This window comes from Melospiza melodia, chromosome 17 (genome assembly GCF_035770615.1).
Source record: "Melospiza melodia melodia isolate bMelMel2 chromosome 17, bMelMel2.pri, whole genome shotgun sequence".
Taxonomy (NCBI): domain Eukaryota; kingdom Metazoa; phylum Chordata; class Aves; order Passeriformes; family Passerellidae; genus Melospiza; species Melospiza melodia.
Window position 1 is genome coordinate 6023274 of NC_086210.1, and position 13926 is coordinate 6037199.

At 53.1% G+C, this 13926-nt stretch overlaps 1 non-coding gene and 1 pseudogene across 1 annotated transcript; both read left to right on the forward strand.

Annotated features, from left to right (window-relative positions):
- The first annotated feature begins 5226 nt into the window (after positions 1–5226).
- Positions 5227–5379, forward strand: LOC134426058 (5.8S ribosomal RNA). The gene has a single exon (XR_010029855.1). It is a non-coding gene; the product is annotated as a 5.8S ribosomal RNA (ribosomal RNA).
- Positions 5380–6273: 894 nt separating this feature from the next.
- LOC134426195 (28S ribosomal RNA) lies at positions 6274–13704 on the forward strand (annotated as a pseudogene).
- Positions 13705–13926: the final 222 nt, after the last annotated feature.

Sequence of the window (13926 nt, forward strand, 5' to 3'; positions counted from 1 at the left end):
TCAGTTGGATTCTGCTGAGGATTGTTTTGTTTCCTTGGCCAATTGGAAAAAGCTTTGTCCTGGCTGTCTGGAGACAGTCACAAGTTTTCTTTAGTATTCTTTAGTATTCTCTAGTATTCTTTGTAGTATAGTATGCTTCTTTAATATAGTGTAGTACAATGTAATATAATTTAGTTTAATAAAGCAACTGTTCAGCCTTGTGAATCAATGGAGTCAGCTGCCAATCATTCCCTGCAATGGGGCATCCTGCTTTTTGATAAATCATCGCATTACTCATCTCTCACACTGCAGCTCCTCCCCAAGTGCTTTGCTCTCCTGCACTCACACTTCTCTCTGCCAATCTGTGGCTTATTAAACAGTCTGCTGGCTTTGTCTCTCCTGTGGGTGCAGGCAGCGTAGATTCCTGCGGACACGGAGAGAGCTGTGGCTGGAAAAGTTAATGGAGGGGAAAGAAACAGGGAAGAAGAAGGGCTCTTGTGAAGATCACACTGCCCTCCTGAGGCTCCTGGGGGAGAAGGCAAAGTTGCACGAAGACCCCATGCTGTTCTCTGATGACATTTTTTTCATTGAGCCAATGGTAAGTGATAGGTGAAAACCTCATTTTCCTCCTCTTCTTCGTCCTCATCCTCCTCATCCTACTCCCCCTCTTCCTCCTCCCACCCACTCTACCCCCGGCTGCGGTCACTGGGCAGATTGTCAGCTGGCTCGAAGTGCTGGGAGGGAGGACATTGAGTTTCTGGTGCACCTGCAGAGCTCGCCTAAAAATGCCAAATGCTAAAAGCATTTCTGCCCTGGAGGCTCATGGCAGGGTTGGGAGCCTGACAAAGCCATGCTGTGGTGCCAGGGCTTGAGCTCAAGGGCACTCTGTGCGTGTCCTTGCAGTGTCCACAGGGAGCAGTTCTTGTAGGCAGGGGCTCCCCCCACATGTGAGGTTCAGCAGAGGCTGTTGGAGCACTGCCAGCTCACACACTGACCTGAAGCTTGCAATGGTTTGCTGGGAAAGTGAGGCCAAATTCAGCCTACGGCTAATCATAGAAATACCAATCCCCTCCTGTAACCACGCCTTGCACTATTTCTGAGTGTCCCTTCCAGTGTCCTCTGTGAGCCTGGACACAAGGGTGGAAGGTTGAAATGGGCCTTTGGAGTTGTCCTGCACACAGGGACAGAAAACCTTTTCCTTTTCTGTTTCTGCAAGCAAACCACCACGTCCTCATATCAACCAGAGTCCTGATTCTGAGTACTGGCATTGTGAGAGACAATGAATGCCTGATGTCTGCACAGTGCAACATCCCTTCTCATCTTGGAGTAAACCCTAGAATAATGTCAGCCTCTGCTTTCTTTCAATACAGGTTAAACTAATATTTTTATTTCCCAGGTTCTGGTTCTGGGCAAATTTGGGAGAGAACCCCTAAAGGGGCTCCTCTCGGAAAGCAGATTCAATCGGCCCCTACCCCCAACCGGTCCTGGAGAAAAGACCTCCTTGAAGTGGAAAAAACCTGTTTATTAAACAATAAACCCTAAACAGTATTAATCAATAAAACCCCTTGCTGCTCCAAAAGAGATGACAAACTGAGAAAGTCCCTCCCTGGGTTGCAGCTCAGCTCACTCAGTCTCTGATCAGTCCCTCTGGTGCTGGAAATGTCACAGGCCAGGCCCAGCCCAGTGGCCACAGGTGGAGCTGTTGGTGCTCTTCTGGTGTTCAGTCCAGAGCAGTTTTGAACAGGTCCAAAGAAAAGGGAAAAAAACCCCACAGTCCAGGGAACTTCTTTGCCTCAGCAAGCTAAATTAACTAAAAGCAAAGGAGAGCTCTGTCCCGCTGTCTGTCCATCCACAGACAATGCAGTCCAGGAGCAGGAATGTGGAGGAGTGAGTGCAGTGTCTGAAAACAAACTGCTGCTTCTTCTCTCCCCCCTTCACTCTCTGCAACAAGTCTTAAAGGTGCAAAACTTATTATTCAGCATAAACAGAACAAGACGATTTGGGATAAAAGCATCATATAGTCGACCCAAGACAGGCATCATGTTCTCTTCTTCTTGTGAAGAGCCACCAGTGCACAGTGGCAGTTGCATCCCACTGTAGCTGACAGCAGCATGATGTGACCAAGAGCCTTTGTCAGAGCAGCAGGAATAGTGTGGAGAGTGGGAGCTGAACAGCTGAGCATTGAGAGCTTCCAGCGCTGTGTTGAGCTGGGTTTGGAGTGTTTCCTTGGGCTCCTTGTGTTGTTCACTCATTACTAATGCTCTAAACAGAGGCTTACAGAAGTGTGGTTGAAAACAAGAAATGTGAAGTTTGCAGAGCAATGTTTTGCTGTCTCTTTCTGCTGTAGGAGGGAGAAATTGGGCCAAATTGTTTGGCCAAATTCAAGGTGACCTTCAGACCCCTGGAAGCACTGGAGAATGGAAGTGTGGCTTACTGCAGCATCTCAGGTACAGCTCCTTTGCCCTGCTTCTCTCCCCCTCAGTGAAGCCATGGTGCCAGCCTGAGCCCACGGGGCTCCCATGGAAGTGCTGGGAAGAGTCCCTGGTCAGCAGGGCAGTGCTGGCACATCCCCCCTGGCCCTGCAGCTCCCAGGGAGTCTCCTGTGCCAGGCCAGGGCTCAGAATGCTGTGTGTGCCTGACTGATCCCAGAACAGCTCAGGCAGTGCAGGGAGAGGTTTTCATGCCATGGCTTTGTCAGCATTCCCCCAAAGGCCAGAGAGCTGCAGAGCAGAACAGCTTTAGTGAACAAGCACTCAGCCCCTGCAGGCCCCTGGCCTCCAGGATGATGGGTCCATTTGACATGGATCCATCATCAGGCAGCAGGAGCTGAGTTACAAATGTGTTCCCTGAGCCTGGATCACCTCCCAGTGCCCAGACAGCAGCAGAGCAGAGGTGTTTGAGCCCCCCTGAGCCCAGGGTGTTGGTAGAAGGAGCGGCCTTGGCCAGCACTTGCCTCTCTCCCTTTGTGGGAATTGAGCCCTTGCAGCTCTGTCTGTGGAAATAGAACACAGTGCTGAGTGTCAGGAGTTGGGGACTTTGGCAACGAAGTCCTGTGTTCCTGGGCCAGGTAGTTTGGTAATTGCCAAACTCTGTAGGAGCTCTGTGCCTTCACTGAATGATTTCAAAGCTCCTCTAAGTGCATGGGAAGGAAAGCATAGAACCAGAGTATGTTAAGGATGGAATGGACTTAAAGGCCTCTGGGCAGGAACACCTCCCCCTAGAGCAGGTAGCTCCAAGCCCCATCCAGCCTGGCTTGGAACACTTTCAGGGCTGGAACCTCCACAACAGCCCTGGGGAACCTGCTCCAGTGTCTCACCACCCTCAGAGTAAAAAATTTCTTCCTAATATCTAAGCTAAATTTCCTTTCTTTCAATTTATACCTGTAACTCCTTGGCCTGTCACTACAAGGCAGCAGAGATGTTTTAAACTCAGCAGACTGGTGGCTGAAATTGGAAAGCAGCCCAAGGAATGGGTTAGAAATTAGAAGTCAGCCCCAAGGCTGAGGGAAGAGGAGGGTCCATATCCTCTCCTGCAGCATCAGGAGCTGGTTGCATCCAGCTCAGAGTCAGGGTCTAGCACTGAGGCAGCCTGGAAAATCCAGTATAACAGAGGGAATGATTGTAGTGCAATAGACATCTCTCCCCAGGCTGTGAGAGCAGGCTGCCCCTGCACCTCTCAGGGGAAGGCCAAGGACCCTTGGTAGAATTCAGCTCTCCTACTCTGAACCTTGGGAACATTTCTATCGACACCCCCCACATCTATGACGTGAGCAGAAGGCTTGGGGTGGATCCTGATGGCTCCTGAGGCAGAGCAAGCCTGGTGGAAGTGTGGAATTGCTGCCGACCTGGGCAGTTGTGAGCAGGGAATATTTGATCTACTGGTGAAATCTGGGAGGGTCTGAAAGGTGTGTCTGTTGTTCATGAAGCCCCAGTTCCTTCTTTGGGAATCAGCTGGGAGGCTTGCTGCAAAACAACCCCTTGGCATATGAAACGAAGCCTGGGTCAAAAAGGGATGTTCAGAGGCTTTTGTGGCAGTGCCAGACACAAGGCACCTTTGGACTGGGCTGTTCAGAAGCAGCTGGAACAAACTGGCTGCCTTTGAGCTTCAGTCAACTGCAGACAGCTTCCAGTCAAGTGTCTCCTGCTTATTGCTGCAGGTCACAGGAAAGCCATCCAGCCTCCTGGCTCAGTGCTGGCCCTTGCAAAGGGCTTGGGAGTTCTTTCCCTTGCTGACCAGTCCCTCACCACACTTCAGCCTTGGTGCATCTCTGGCTCTAGAAAGAGAAAAGTGTTCCTGGGAATAAAGCAAAGCATTTTTCTACCTATTTGTCTCCTCCCCAATAGTGTCAAGTTTGCAACAAAATCCAAAGAGAGAGCAGCTGAAAGAGGTAGAAGATGAGGCACTACATCATGCCAGACACTTCCAAAAGCTTGGCTGTGGGAGGCAAAGACATGCTGAGTTTTCTTACCAAAAGATGATGCTGTCTTTACATTTTGATGCTGATGCCTCATAATCAATGTATTGTTTTCATGACATGGGAAAAGGTGAATGAGTAGATGGTGCTGTTGGAGCTGTGCTCACTGGGGCAGCAGCAGCTCTGGGGTGATTGACTACGCAGCTGCAATCAGCCCACGTTGCTCTCAGGGCCAGGTCTGAATGAACTTGGTGATGCTGATCAGAGGTGCACAGCTCTGTGTCCATGGGATAACCCCAGGGTTGTGGACTCCAGTTCTGTGGAGTTGCCGCTGCTTTGCATGAAAATTTCAAGGCAGAACTTGTCCTGTTGTATTTTTTTGCCATTCAAAGCATCGTCTGCTATTTCTGGGTATTAATTGCGTCATTAGACAATAACTCACAAGAAGGGAAGATTCCACATGTATTTCCATTTTGCTTTCTTGCTGCTGCAGGTGAAACTGATTAACCTAGGAGATATTGATGCTCCCTTCACCTATAGACCTTCAACTGCCAACGTGGGCTTCTGCTTCAAGTTTGCACCTGAGGATGGCATCATTGCACCAGGTGTGACCCAGACTGCTCAGATCTCCTTCAGTGCCACCATAGTGTGGAGGTTTGAGGAAGAATTCCAGTTCAGTGTGGCTGGATCTCCTATGTCTGCACTCCTGACTATCAAGTAAGGACGGTCAAAGCCAGGCACACGCCCGCACATCCTCAGCACAAGAGAAAGGGGCACCCCATGTGAGCGGTCCCAGCCCCTCCACGGGTGCAGGATTGGTGCCAAAGCCAGACAACCCTTAGTGGTGGATCACTCGGCTCGTACGTTAATGAAGAATGCAGCTATCTGCAAGAATTAATGTGAATTGCAGGACACATTGGTCATCCACAATTTGAACACACTTGTGGCCCCATGTTCCTCCCAGGGCTACGCCCGTCTGAGCGTTGCTTGACGATCAGTCGCCATCCAGCGGCCACCACGGTGGTGCGGCTGGGGTTGCCTCACAGGCCAGTTGACTGTGGTCAGCGGCGGTGGTGATGGTGGCTCACTGGTGCCCGGAGGGAAGGCGGTCAGGGGTTTGGCAAGGGATGCGTTTCCCTCGGCAGCCTCAATGTTTTCGCTGTGACCCAGCAGGCGTCATAATCGTCATGGCCGTCATCGTCACTGTTGCCGCGCAGGGCTTTCATCCCCCTATATGCAGACTCAGGGACTGCTCCGTAGTTCCCCACTCCTGGAGTGAGCCACTGGGGCAGAGTTTGTCCTTGCAGGGCCCGTACCGCGGTACGGTGGTGGTGGCAGCTGAGGAGAGTAAGAGACAGTGTTGAAAGCACCGCCATGGGCCGAGAGAAGGGAGAGGGCAAGAGGGAGATGAGGCGCAGGCCTCACCCCCAGCCTCCCCTCCGCGCGGGCGGCTGTCTGCAGGTGGGTACTGCAGGGGTACTGTGCCACTGCGCGTGCGCATGAGGCGAGAGCGCTGGGGACAGATGTTCCGACCCCCTCCTCCCTTCACCTGCCCTCCTCCTCTTCTGTTATGGTCTCAGGGCGCAAATAGCACCATGGCTTTTCTCTCTCTCTCCACCAAGGCCATCACGTGCCGCCACTCGGCTGGTCCCCCATCAGGGCTGTCTCTGCCACACTCCCTTTTCGGTTCTCATCTCCGGGATGGGACACTCTGTCTCCGCTTCTCTCCCTCTGGCTTTGTTTTCCCCTGGCACGTGGGCGCCAGTGGGGGAGGAAGGTGAGGGTAGTAGGTGGGAGAAGCTGGCTGGCTGTTGGCCTGTTGGCATTCTGCTTCTTTAGGAGCTGTATGGGCCAGGAGGTGTGGCCAAGCTTTGGCCTTGCGACCTCAGATCAGACGTGGCAACCCGCTGAATTTAAGCATATTAGTCAGCCACGGAAAAGAAACTAATGAGGATTCCCTCAGTAATGGTGAATGAAGCGGAAAAGCCCAGCGCCGAATCCCTGCCCCACAGTGGGGTGCGGAACATGTGGCGTACAGAAGCCCCAATCCCTGGCGGCGCTCTCGGGGGACCCAAGTCCTTGTGATTGAGGCCGCAGTCTGCGGATGGTGTGAGGCCAGTAGCGGCCCCCGGCACGCCAGGCCCGGGGCTTCTCGGAGTTGGGTTGCTTCGGAGTGCAGCCCAAAGTGGGTGGTAAACTCCATCTAAGGCTAAATACTGGCATGAGACCAATAGCCAACAAGTACCGTAAGGGAAAGTTGAAAAGAACTTTGAAGAGAGAGTTCAAGACGGCGTGAAACCGTTAAGAGGTAAACGGGTGGGGCCCATGCAGTCCGCCCAGAGGATTCAACCGGGCGAGTTGCGGTCGGCATGGGTTCAGCGGAACCTCACCTCTGCCTCCCTTCTGTCCCCTGGGCGAACCCCGTCTGCGGGGGCGGGCTGGGGGATGCAGGCTGGTGCGGGCACTGCTGCCCAGCCGGCAGCTGGCCCTGGCCGGGCACATTTCCTCTGCAATGGTGCGCCACGTCCGGCTCCAGGTTGGCTGGGAAGGCCTCCGACGGGCAGGTGTTCCAGTGCCGCACGAGCAGCAGCAGGTGTTACAGCCCTTGGGCATCAGGTCTCGCCAAATCCCGGGGCCGAGGGAAAGGACTGCTGCCGCGCCCTCCTCCCCCCACATCGGCGGTGCTGTGGTGGGGGGCATCGTTTCCCTGCCTCTCACAAGGGTGGGGGGGGGCGGCATCATCACAGCGCGGCGTTTCGCGCAGGGGTGTGGGGGCTGGGCCTGCCAGTCCCTGGCACCACTGTCAACCGGGGCAGACTGTCCTCAGTGCGCCCTGACTGCGCAGCGCCGCTGGGCCAGGCTCACGGGCCGCGCTGGGGCGCCCGGAGTCCGCAGCAATGTCGGCTACCCAGCCAACCCATCTTGAAACACGGACCAAGGAGTCTAGCACGTGCGCGAGTCAGGGGCCGTTGTCGAAAGCCCGTGGCGCAATGAAGGTGAGGGCCGGCGCGCGCCGGCTGAGGTGGGATCCCGGGTGCGTGTCGCGCCTGGCAGCCCCGGGTGTACCACCGGCCCGTCTTGCCTGCCGCCCCCTCGTGGGGCCGGGGAGGTGGAGCATGAGCGTCCGTGCTAGGACCCGAAAGATGGTGAACTATGCCTGGGCAGGGCAAAGCCAGAGGAAACTCTGGTTGAGGTCTGTAGCAGTCCTGACATGCAAATCGGTCGTCCGACCCGGGTCTAGGGGCGAAAGACTAATCAAGCCATCTAGTAGCTGGTTCCCTCCGAAGTTTCCCTCAGGATAGCTGGCACTCGGCAATGGGCAGTTTTACCCAGTAAAGTGAATGATTAGAGGTCTTGGGGCCAAAACGATCTCAACCTATTCTCAAACTTTCAATGGGTAAGGGGGCCGGCTCGCTGGCGTGGAGCTGCGCCATGGAATGCGAATGCTCAGTGGGCCACTTTTGGTAAGCAGAACTGGCGCTGCGGGATGAACCGAACGCCAGGTTAAGGCGCCCGATGCTGACAGTCATCAGAGCCCAAAAATGGTGTTGGTTGATCTAGACAGCAGGACGGTGGCCATGGAAGTCGGAATCTGCTAAGGAGTGTGTAACAACTCACCTGCCGAATCAACTGGCCCTGAAAATGGATGGCGCTGGAGCGTCGGGCCCATACTCGGCCGTCGCCAGCAGTACGATGCCCGCAGGGGCTAGGCTGCAACAAGTAGGAGAGCCACTGCGGTGCGCCTCGAAGCCAGGGGCGTGGGCCCAGGTGGAGCTGCTGCAGGTGCAGATCTTGGTGGTAGTAGCAAATATTCAAACGAGAGCTTTGAAGGCCAAAGTGGAGCAGGGTTCCATGTGAACAGCAGTTGAACATGGGTAAGTCGGTCCTAAGCGATAGGCGAGCGCCGTTCCGAAAGGGCAGGTGATGGCCTTTGTTGCCCTCAGCCGATCGAAAGGGAGTCGGGTTCAGATCCCCGAATCCGGAGTGGCGGAGACGGGCGCCGTGAGGCACCCAGTGCGGTGATGCAACCGATCCCAGAGAAGCTGGTGGGAGCCTCAGGGAGAGTTTTCTTTTCTTTGTGAAGGGCTGGGTGCCTTGGAATGGATTCATCCCGAGCGAGGGGCCCTCACCTTGGAAAGCATTGCGGTTCCAGAAGCATCCGGTGAGCTCTCGCTGGCCCGTGAAAATCCGGGGGAGAGGGTGTAAGTCTCGCGCCGGGCCGTACCCATATCCGCAGCAGGTCTCCAAGGTGAACAGCCTCTGGCATGTTGGAACAATGTAGGTAAGGGAAGTTGGCAAGCTGGATCCGTAACTTGGGGATAAGGATTGCCTCTAAGGGCTGGGTCGGTCGGGCTGGGTCGCGAAGCGGGGCTGGGCGCGTGCCGCAGCTGGACGAGGTGCTGCTCGTGGGTGAGTGCGCTCCGCGTGGCCTGCCCGGGCACCGGGGTGTGCACCGCGCAGTGGCGACTCTGGACACATGCCGGGCCCTTCCTGTGGATCGCCCCGGCTGTGGCGGGCGCCACCTGCTCCCCCCCTCCGCCCACCCTCCGCCTTGCCACAGCCGGCGCCCCAGTGGCGGCCATCATTGTTGCGCACCGCTCTCCCAGCGGTTCCCGCCGGTGGGGTTCCCGCGGTGTGCGGCCAGTGCGCGCGCAGCCGCAGCCAGCGTAGGCTGAGCGGTTCGTGCGGGGGAGGGTCCCCGGGGGAGGGTCTCCGGGCCAGCGCCCCGCCTCAGTCAGTGCCTAGCAGCCGGCTTAGAACTGGTGTGGACCAGGGGAATCCGACTGCTTAATTAAAACAAAGCATTGTGAAGGCCTGAGGCGGGTGTTGACGCAATGTAATTTCTGCCCAATGCTCTGAATGTCAAAGTGAAGAAATTCAATGAAGCACAGGTAAACAGCGGGAGTAACTATATTTACTAACTGGGCATAGTCGCGGAAGTCACACCTCCTCGTGGTCCTGCCGGATACCCTCGTGGTAACTGAGTCGACTTCTGCCCCAGTGTGAGAGAGGGCGCATATCAGCCCTCCCTGTCGTTGGACTCACCACCCAATGATAGTTTCACGAATTGCTGAAACAAAAAGGTTGGCACAGTTAGTTCGCTGTTGCACAGAGCCTTGTCCATGGGCTGTTGTTGACACAGTTGGTAGTTTGAGAGAGGGTCAGCTACTATATGCTTCTACTCTCACTTGGACTTGTCACTTTATTGCTTACCAGACGGACAAAATGGCTTTGCGTTATATCTTGACTACCACTCAGACTGACCCATTAGATCTAAGGGTCATTGATGTCAAATTACCATCTATGCCCTGTGTGCCCAGGGAAGAGGGATTCGATCTTGTAAGTTTGGAGTTTTTTAACTCCAGAATTGTTAAAGAAGATGGTGTACATCATGTGGATGTTTGGTAGGGTTTGGGGCAACTCCCTGAGCCCTATGAGATCTCCCCTATGGGGATGGCCCAGGATGAGGCTGAGAGTGCAGTGGGAGGTACCGAAGAGCCCAAAATACCTGAGGCTGAGAGCGTGATGGGAGCTAGTGAAGAGCCCAAAACACCCAAGGCTCCTCACGGGTCTGAAGGTGGTGGTACAACGCCAAGAACACCTGTCGTGTCCATGCCTGACAAACAACCATCTTGTCCTTGTTGTGAGACCTGGTTTACTAGGATGTTGGGGCTGATTGACCATCTCAAAAGGACGCACGGGCAGAGAAAGATCATTTTCAGGTGTTCAAAATGTGGTAAACAAAATATAAAATACCACAGTATCTCCAATCACATCCCGCGCTGCAAGGGGGTGGTGTGTATGGCTCCCACTGGGGAATGGGTCTGTGACGTGTGCCAACGTGGGTTCGCTACTAAGACTGGCCTGGGTCTGCACAAGAGAATAAGACATCCTCTTGTGCGAAATGTGGAGCGGATTGTTGCTTCTCATCCCAAAGAGTCATCGCCCTGAGGGGCCCACAAATGGGTATGGACTAAGGAGGAAGAGGCTCTTCTGGTACAATTGGTGGACAAGTTTTTCCCTCCATATAAGGAGGCGGATAACGCCACATTCGAGGCCTTAATTACTGGAAAAGAGATTGATAAGAACATGCGAGAGATGTGCAAAACCTCTGCTCCCGGGCCAGATGGGATCACTTTGGGTCAGATTATTGCAAAAGGCCCAAAGTTTTCCCAGTTGACTGAGATGTTCAACCTCTGGCTTATCACTGGTACTGTTCCAGATGCGCTGCGGGACTGCAAGACAGTCTTGATACACAAGTCTTTGGATGCAGAGAAGCTTGGTGATATCAATAACTGGAGGCCTATCACTATTGGTTCAGTGGTGATTAGGCTGTTTTCCAGGATTGCTACTGCGAGGCTGTCCAAAGCATGTCCCATCAACCCCCGGCAACGGGGTTTTAGTTGCGCATCAAGTTGTGCTGAAAACCTCAAGTTGTTATGGCTTGTGGTGGAACAGCTAAGTGAGAGCATAAACATCTGGGGGTTGTGTTCGTGGACATTGCTAAGGCATTTGACACCGTCTGTCATCAGCATTTGAGGGTCTGGTCCAGAGAGGGGTGGATCCACACATGATAGAGTTGGTGAGGGAAATGTATCGGGATGTTAAGATGTGCATTTCCATGGGAAGAGAAAGGACAGACCCCATATACATTTGCTCAGGTGTCAAGCAAGGCGACCCCATGTCACCTTTGCTGCTCAGTTTTAGTGATGGACCCCCTTCTATATAAACTCGAGAATGAAGGTGAGGTTTTCCATCATGGGGGCTGGAAATTTACAGCCATGGCATTTGCTGATGACTTGGTGCTGCTGAGTGACTCTTGGGAAGGCATGTGTCATAACATCAAAATTTTGGAGGCCTTTTGCAGTCTAACTGGCCTCAGTACACAGCGGGGAAAATGTCATGGCTTTTACATCAAGCTTACAAGGGACTCATATACTATCAATGATTGTCCCACGTGGGTGATTAATGGATCCCCCTTAACATGATCGACCCAGGGAGCTCAGAAAGGTACGTCAGCACATGGGTTGACCCCTGGACTGGCTTTCCAGATCCTAGACTATCAGAGAAGCTCATGGATTGGCTTCATCAGATTGGTCGTTCGCCTTTAAAACCTCTTCAGAAAGTCGATATACTCAGGACCTATACCATCCCGAGACTGATATATCTGGCTGACCATACCGAAGTTAAGGTGGGCCTGCTTGAATCCCTTGACCAATTAATTCATAACACGGTTAAGGAATGGCTTCATCTTCCCCCCAGTACATGTGATGCGATCTTGTATTCGAGTTTTAAAGATGGCGGTTTAGACCTCATCAAGTTGGCGTTGCTCATTCCAAGTATTCAGGTGTGAAGACTCCATAGATTAGCCCAGTCTTCGGATGAGACTCTTGTGAACTGTCTAAAGGAAGTACATCTGGAACGGTTATTTGGAAAATTGTGGTTGAAAGCGGGGAGGACACAAGAGTCCATCCCATCGATTTGGGAGCCTTTACCATTGGTAGAGTTGGGGGGCGACGATGGAGCCTGGCTGGAATGGGAAGCACCCATCCCTAAGATTCGTTACCCAACACCTTGTAACTGGAGGAAATGAGAATTTCATAAATGGACCCATCTGGTTGCCCAGGGCCATGGGATTGAGCATTTCGAGAATGATGAGATCAGTAATGCCTGGATAGGGCAGTTTAAGGGCATACCTCACTGTAAACTAATCACGGCCCTACAACTCAGAGTGAATGTCTACCCAACAAGAGAATTCCTGGCTAGGGGTAAACAAGAGTATGTTGCTCAATCATGTGGACATTGTGGAGCTAGATTTGAGACCACAGCCCACATTGTCAGAAACTGTGCCATCACTCAAGATACCAGGATTAAGAGACACAATGCCATCTGTGAAACCCTTAGCGAGGAGGCTAAGAGGGAGTGTTGGACAGTTTTTGAGGAGCCACACCTAAGGGATTATGTAAATTAAGTATTTAAACTGGATTTAATCTTTGTCAAAGGTTCTAAGGCAGTTGTGGTCAATGTGACTGTGAGGTCTGAGCACTCTGATGTCTCATTGACTGAGGCCGCCTTGGAGAAGGCCAAAAAATATCAGCGCCTTCATACAGAAATTCAGCAACTGACCAATGCTGATGACATTGAATATGTTGGCTTCCCCATGGGAGCCCGTACCAAATGGTTTGGCAATAATAATGAGTTGCTGACCGCCCTTGGTCTCTCTAAAACAAGGCTAGAGAGAACCGCATGGGCCCTATCATCCACCTCCGTTGACATTGTAAATATATTCATTAGCCAAGCTAGATCAATTGTATCTGTGTAAATCCTGGTAAATAAACTAGGCCTCTCCCCTCGACAGGTTCGCTGGACAGTGGAATCGGTATTTGTTTGGGAGGGGTTCATCCGTCATAACCGCATCTAGCCCATTTTGGGCTATAAATTCCAATATGGTCATTCAGGTGGACGGGCCACCTTACTTAACCCGGAAAAGGAACATATACAATTTGTATGTGTTTATTAAATAGCCAAATGCCTCGTCATCTAATTAGTGACGTGCATGAATGGATGAACAAGATTCCCACTGTCCCTACCTACTATCCAGCGAAACCACAGCCAAGGGAACGGGTTTGGCGGAATCAGCAGGGAAAGAAGACCCTGTTGAGTTTGACTCTAGTCTAGCGCTGTGAAGAGACATGAGAGGTGTAGAATAAGTGGGAAGCCGGGCACGCGCTCGGCGGTGCGGGGCGACCCGCCCGCCGGCGTCCCGGCCATCAGTGAAATACCACTACTCTGATCGTTTTTTCACTTACCCGGTGAGGCGGCGGGGGGCGAACCCCGAGGGGGGCTCTGGCTTCTGGCGCCAAGCGGCTGGCGCGCGCTGGCCGCAACCCGCTCCGGGGACAGCGGCAGGTGGGGAGTTTGACTGGGCCGGTACACCTGTCAAAGCGTAACACAGGTGTCCTAAGGCGAGCTCAGGGAGGACGGAAACCTCCCATGGAGCAGAAGGGCAAAAGCTCGCTTGATCTTGATTTTCAGTACGAATACAGACCATGAAAGCGGGGCCTCACAATCCTTCTGGCTTTTTTGGGTTTTAAGCAGGAGGCTTCAGAAAAGTTACCACAGGGATAACTGGCTTGTGGCGGCCAAGCGTTCATAGTGACATCGCTTTTTGATCCTTCGATGTCGGCTCTTCCTATCATTGTGAAGCAGAATTCACCAAGCGTTGGATTGTTCACCCACTAATAGGGAATCTGAGCTTGGTTTGGACTGTCATGAGACAGGTTAGTTTTACCCTACTGATGATGTACTGTTGCAATAATAATCCTGGGAACCCTTGGGATGGGATGGGATGTGTTATCCCTTAGAGAAGTGAGGCCAATGGAGATCTCTCCCCTGAAAACATTGCCTGCAGAACCCCTTCCAGAGCCCAGCTGAAGGCCTGGCCTTTGGGCTGGGATCAGTTTGGTCAGAGGGGTGACCTCCTTTGACCAGGGACACATCCTACTCTAGTGGGGGATGTTGCTGAGCAGGGC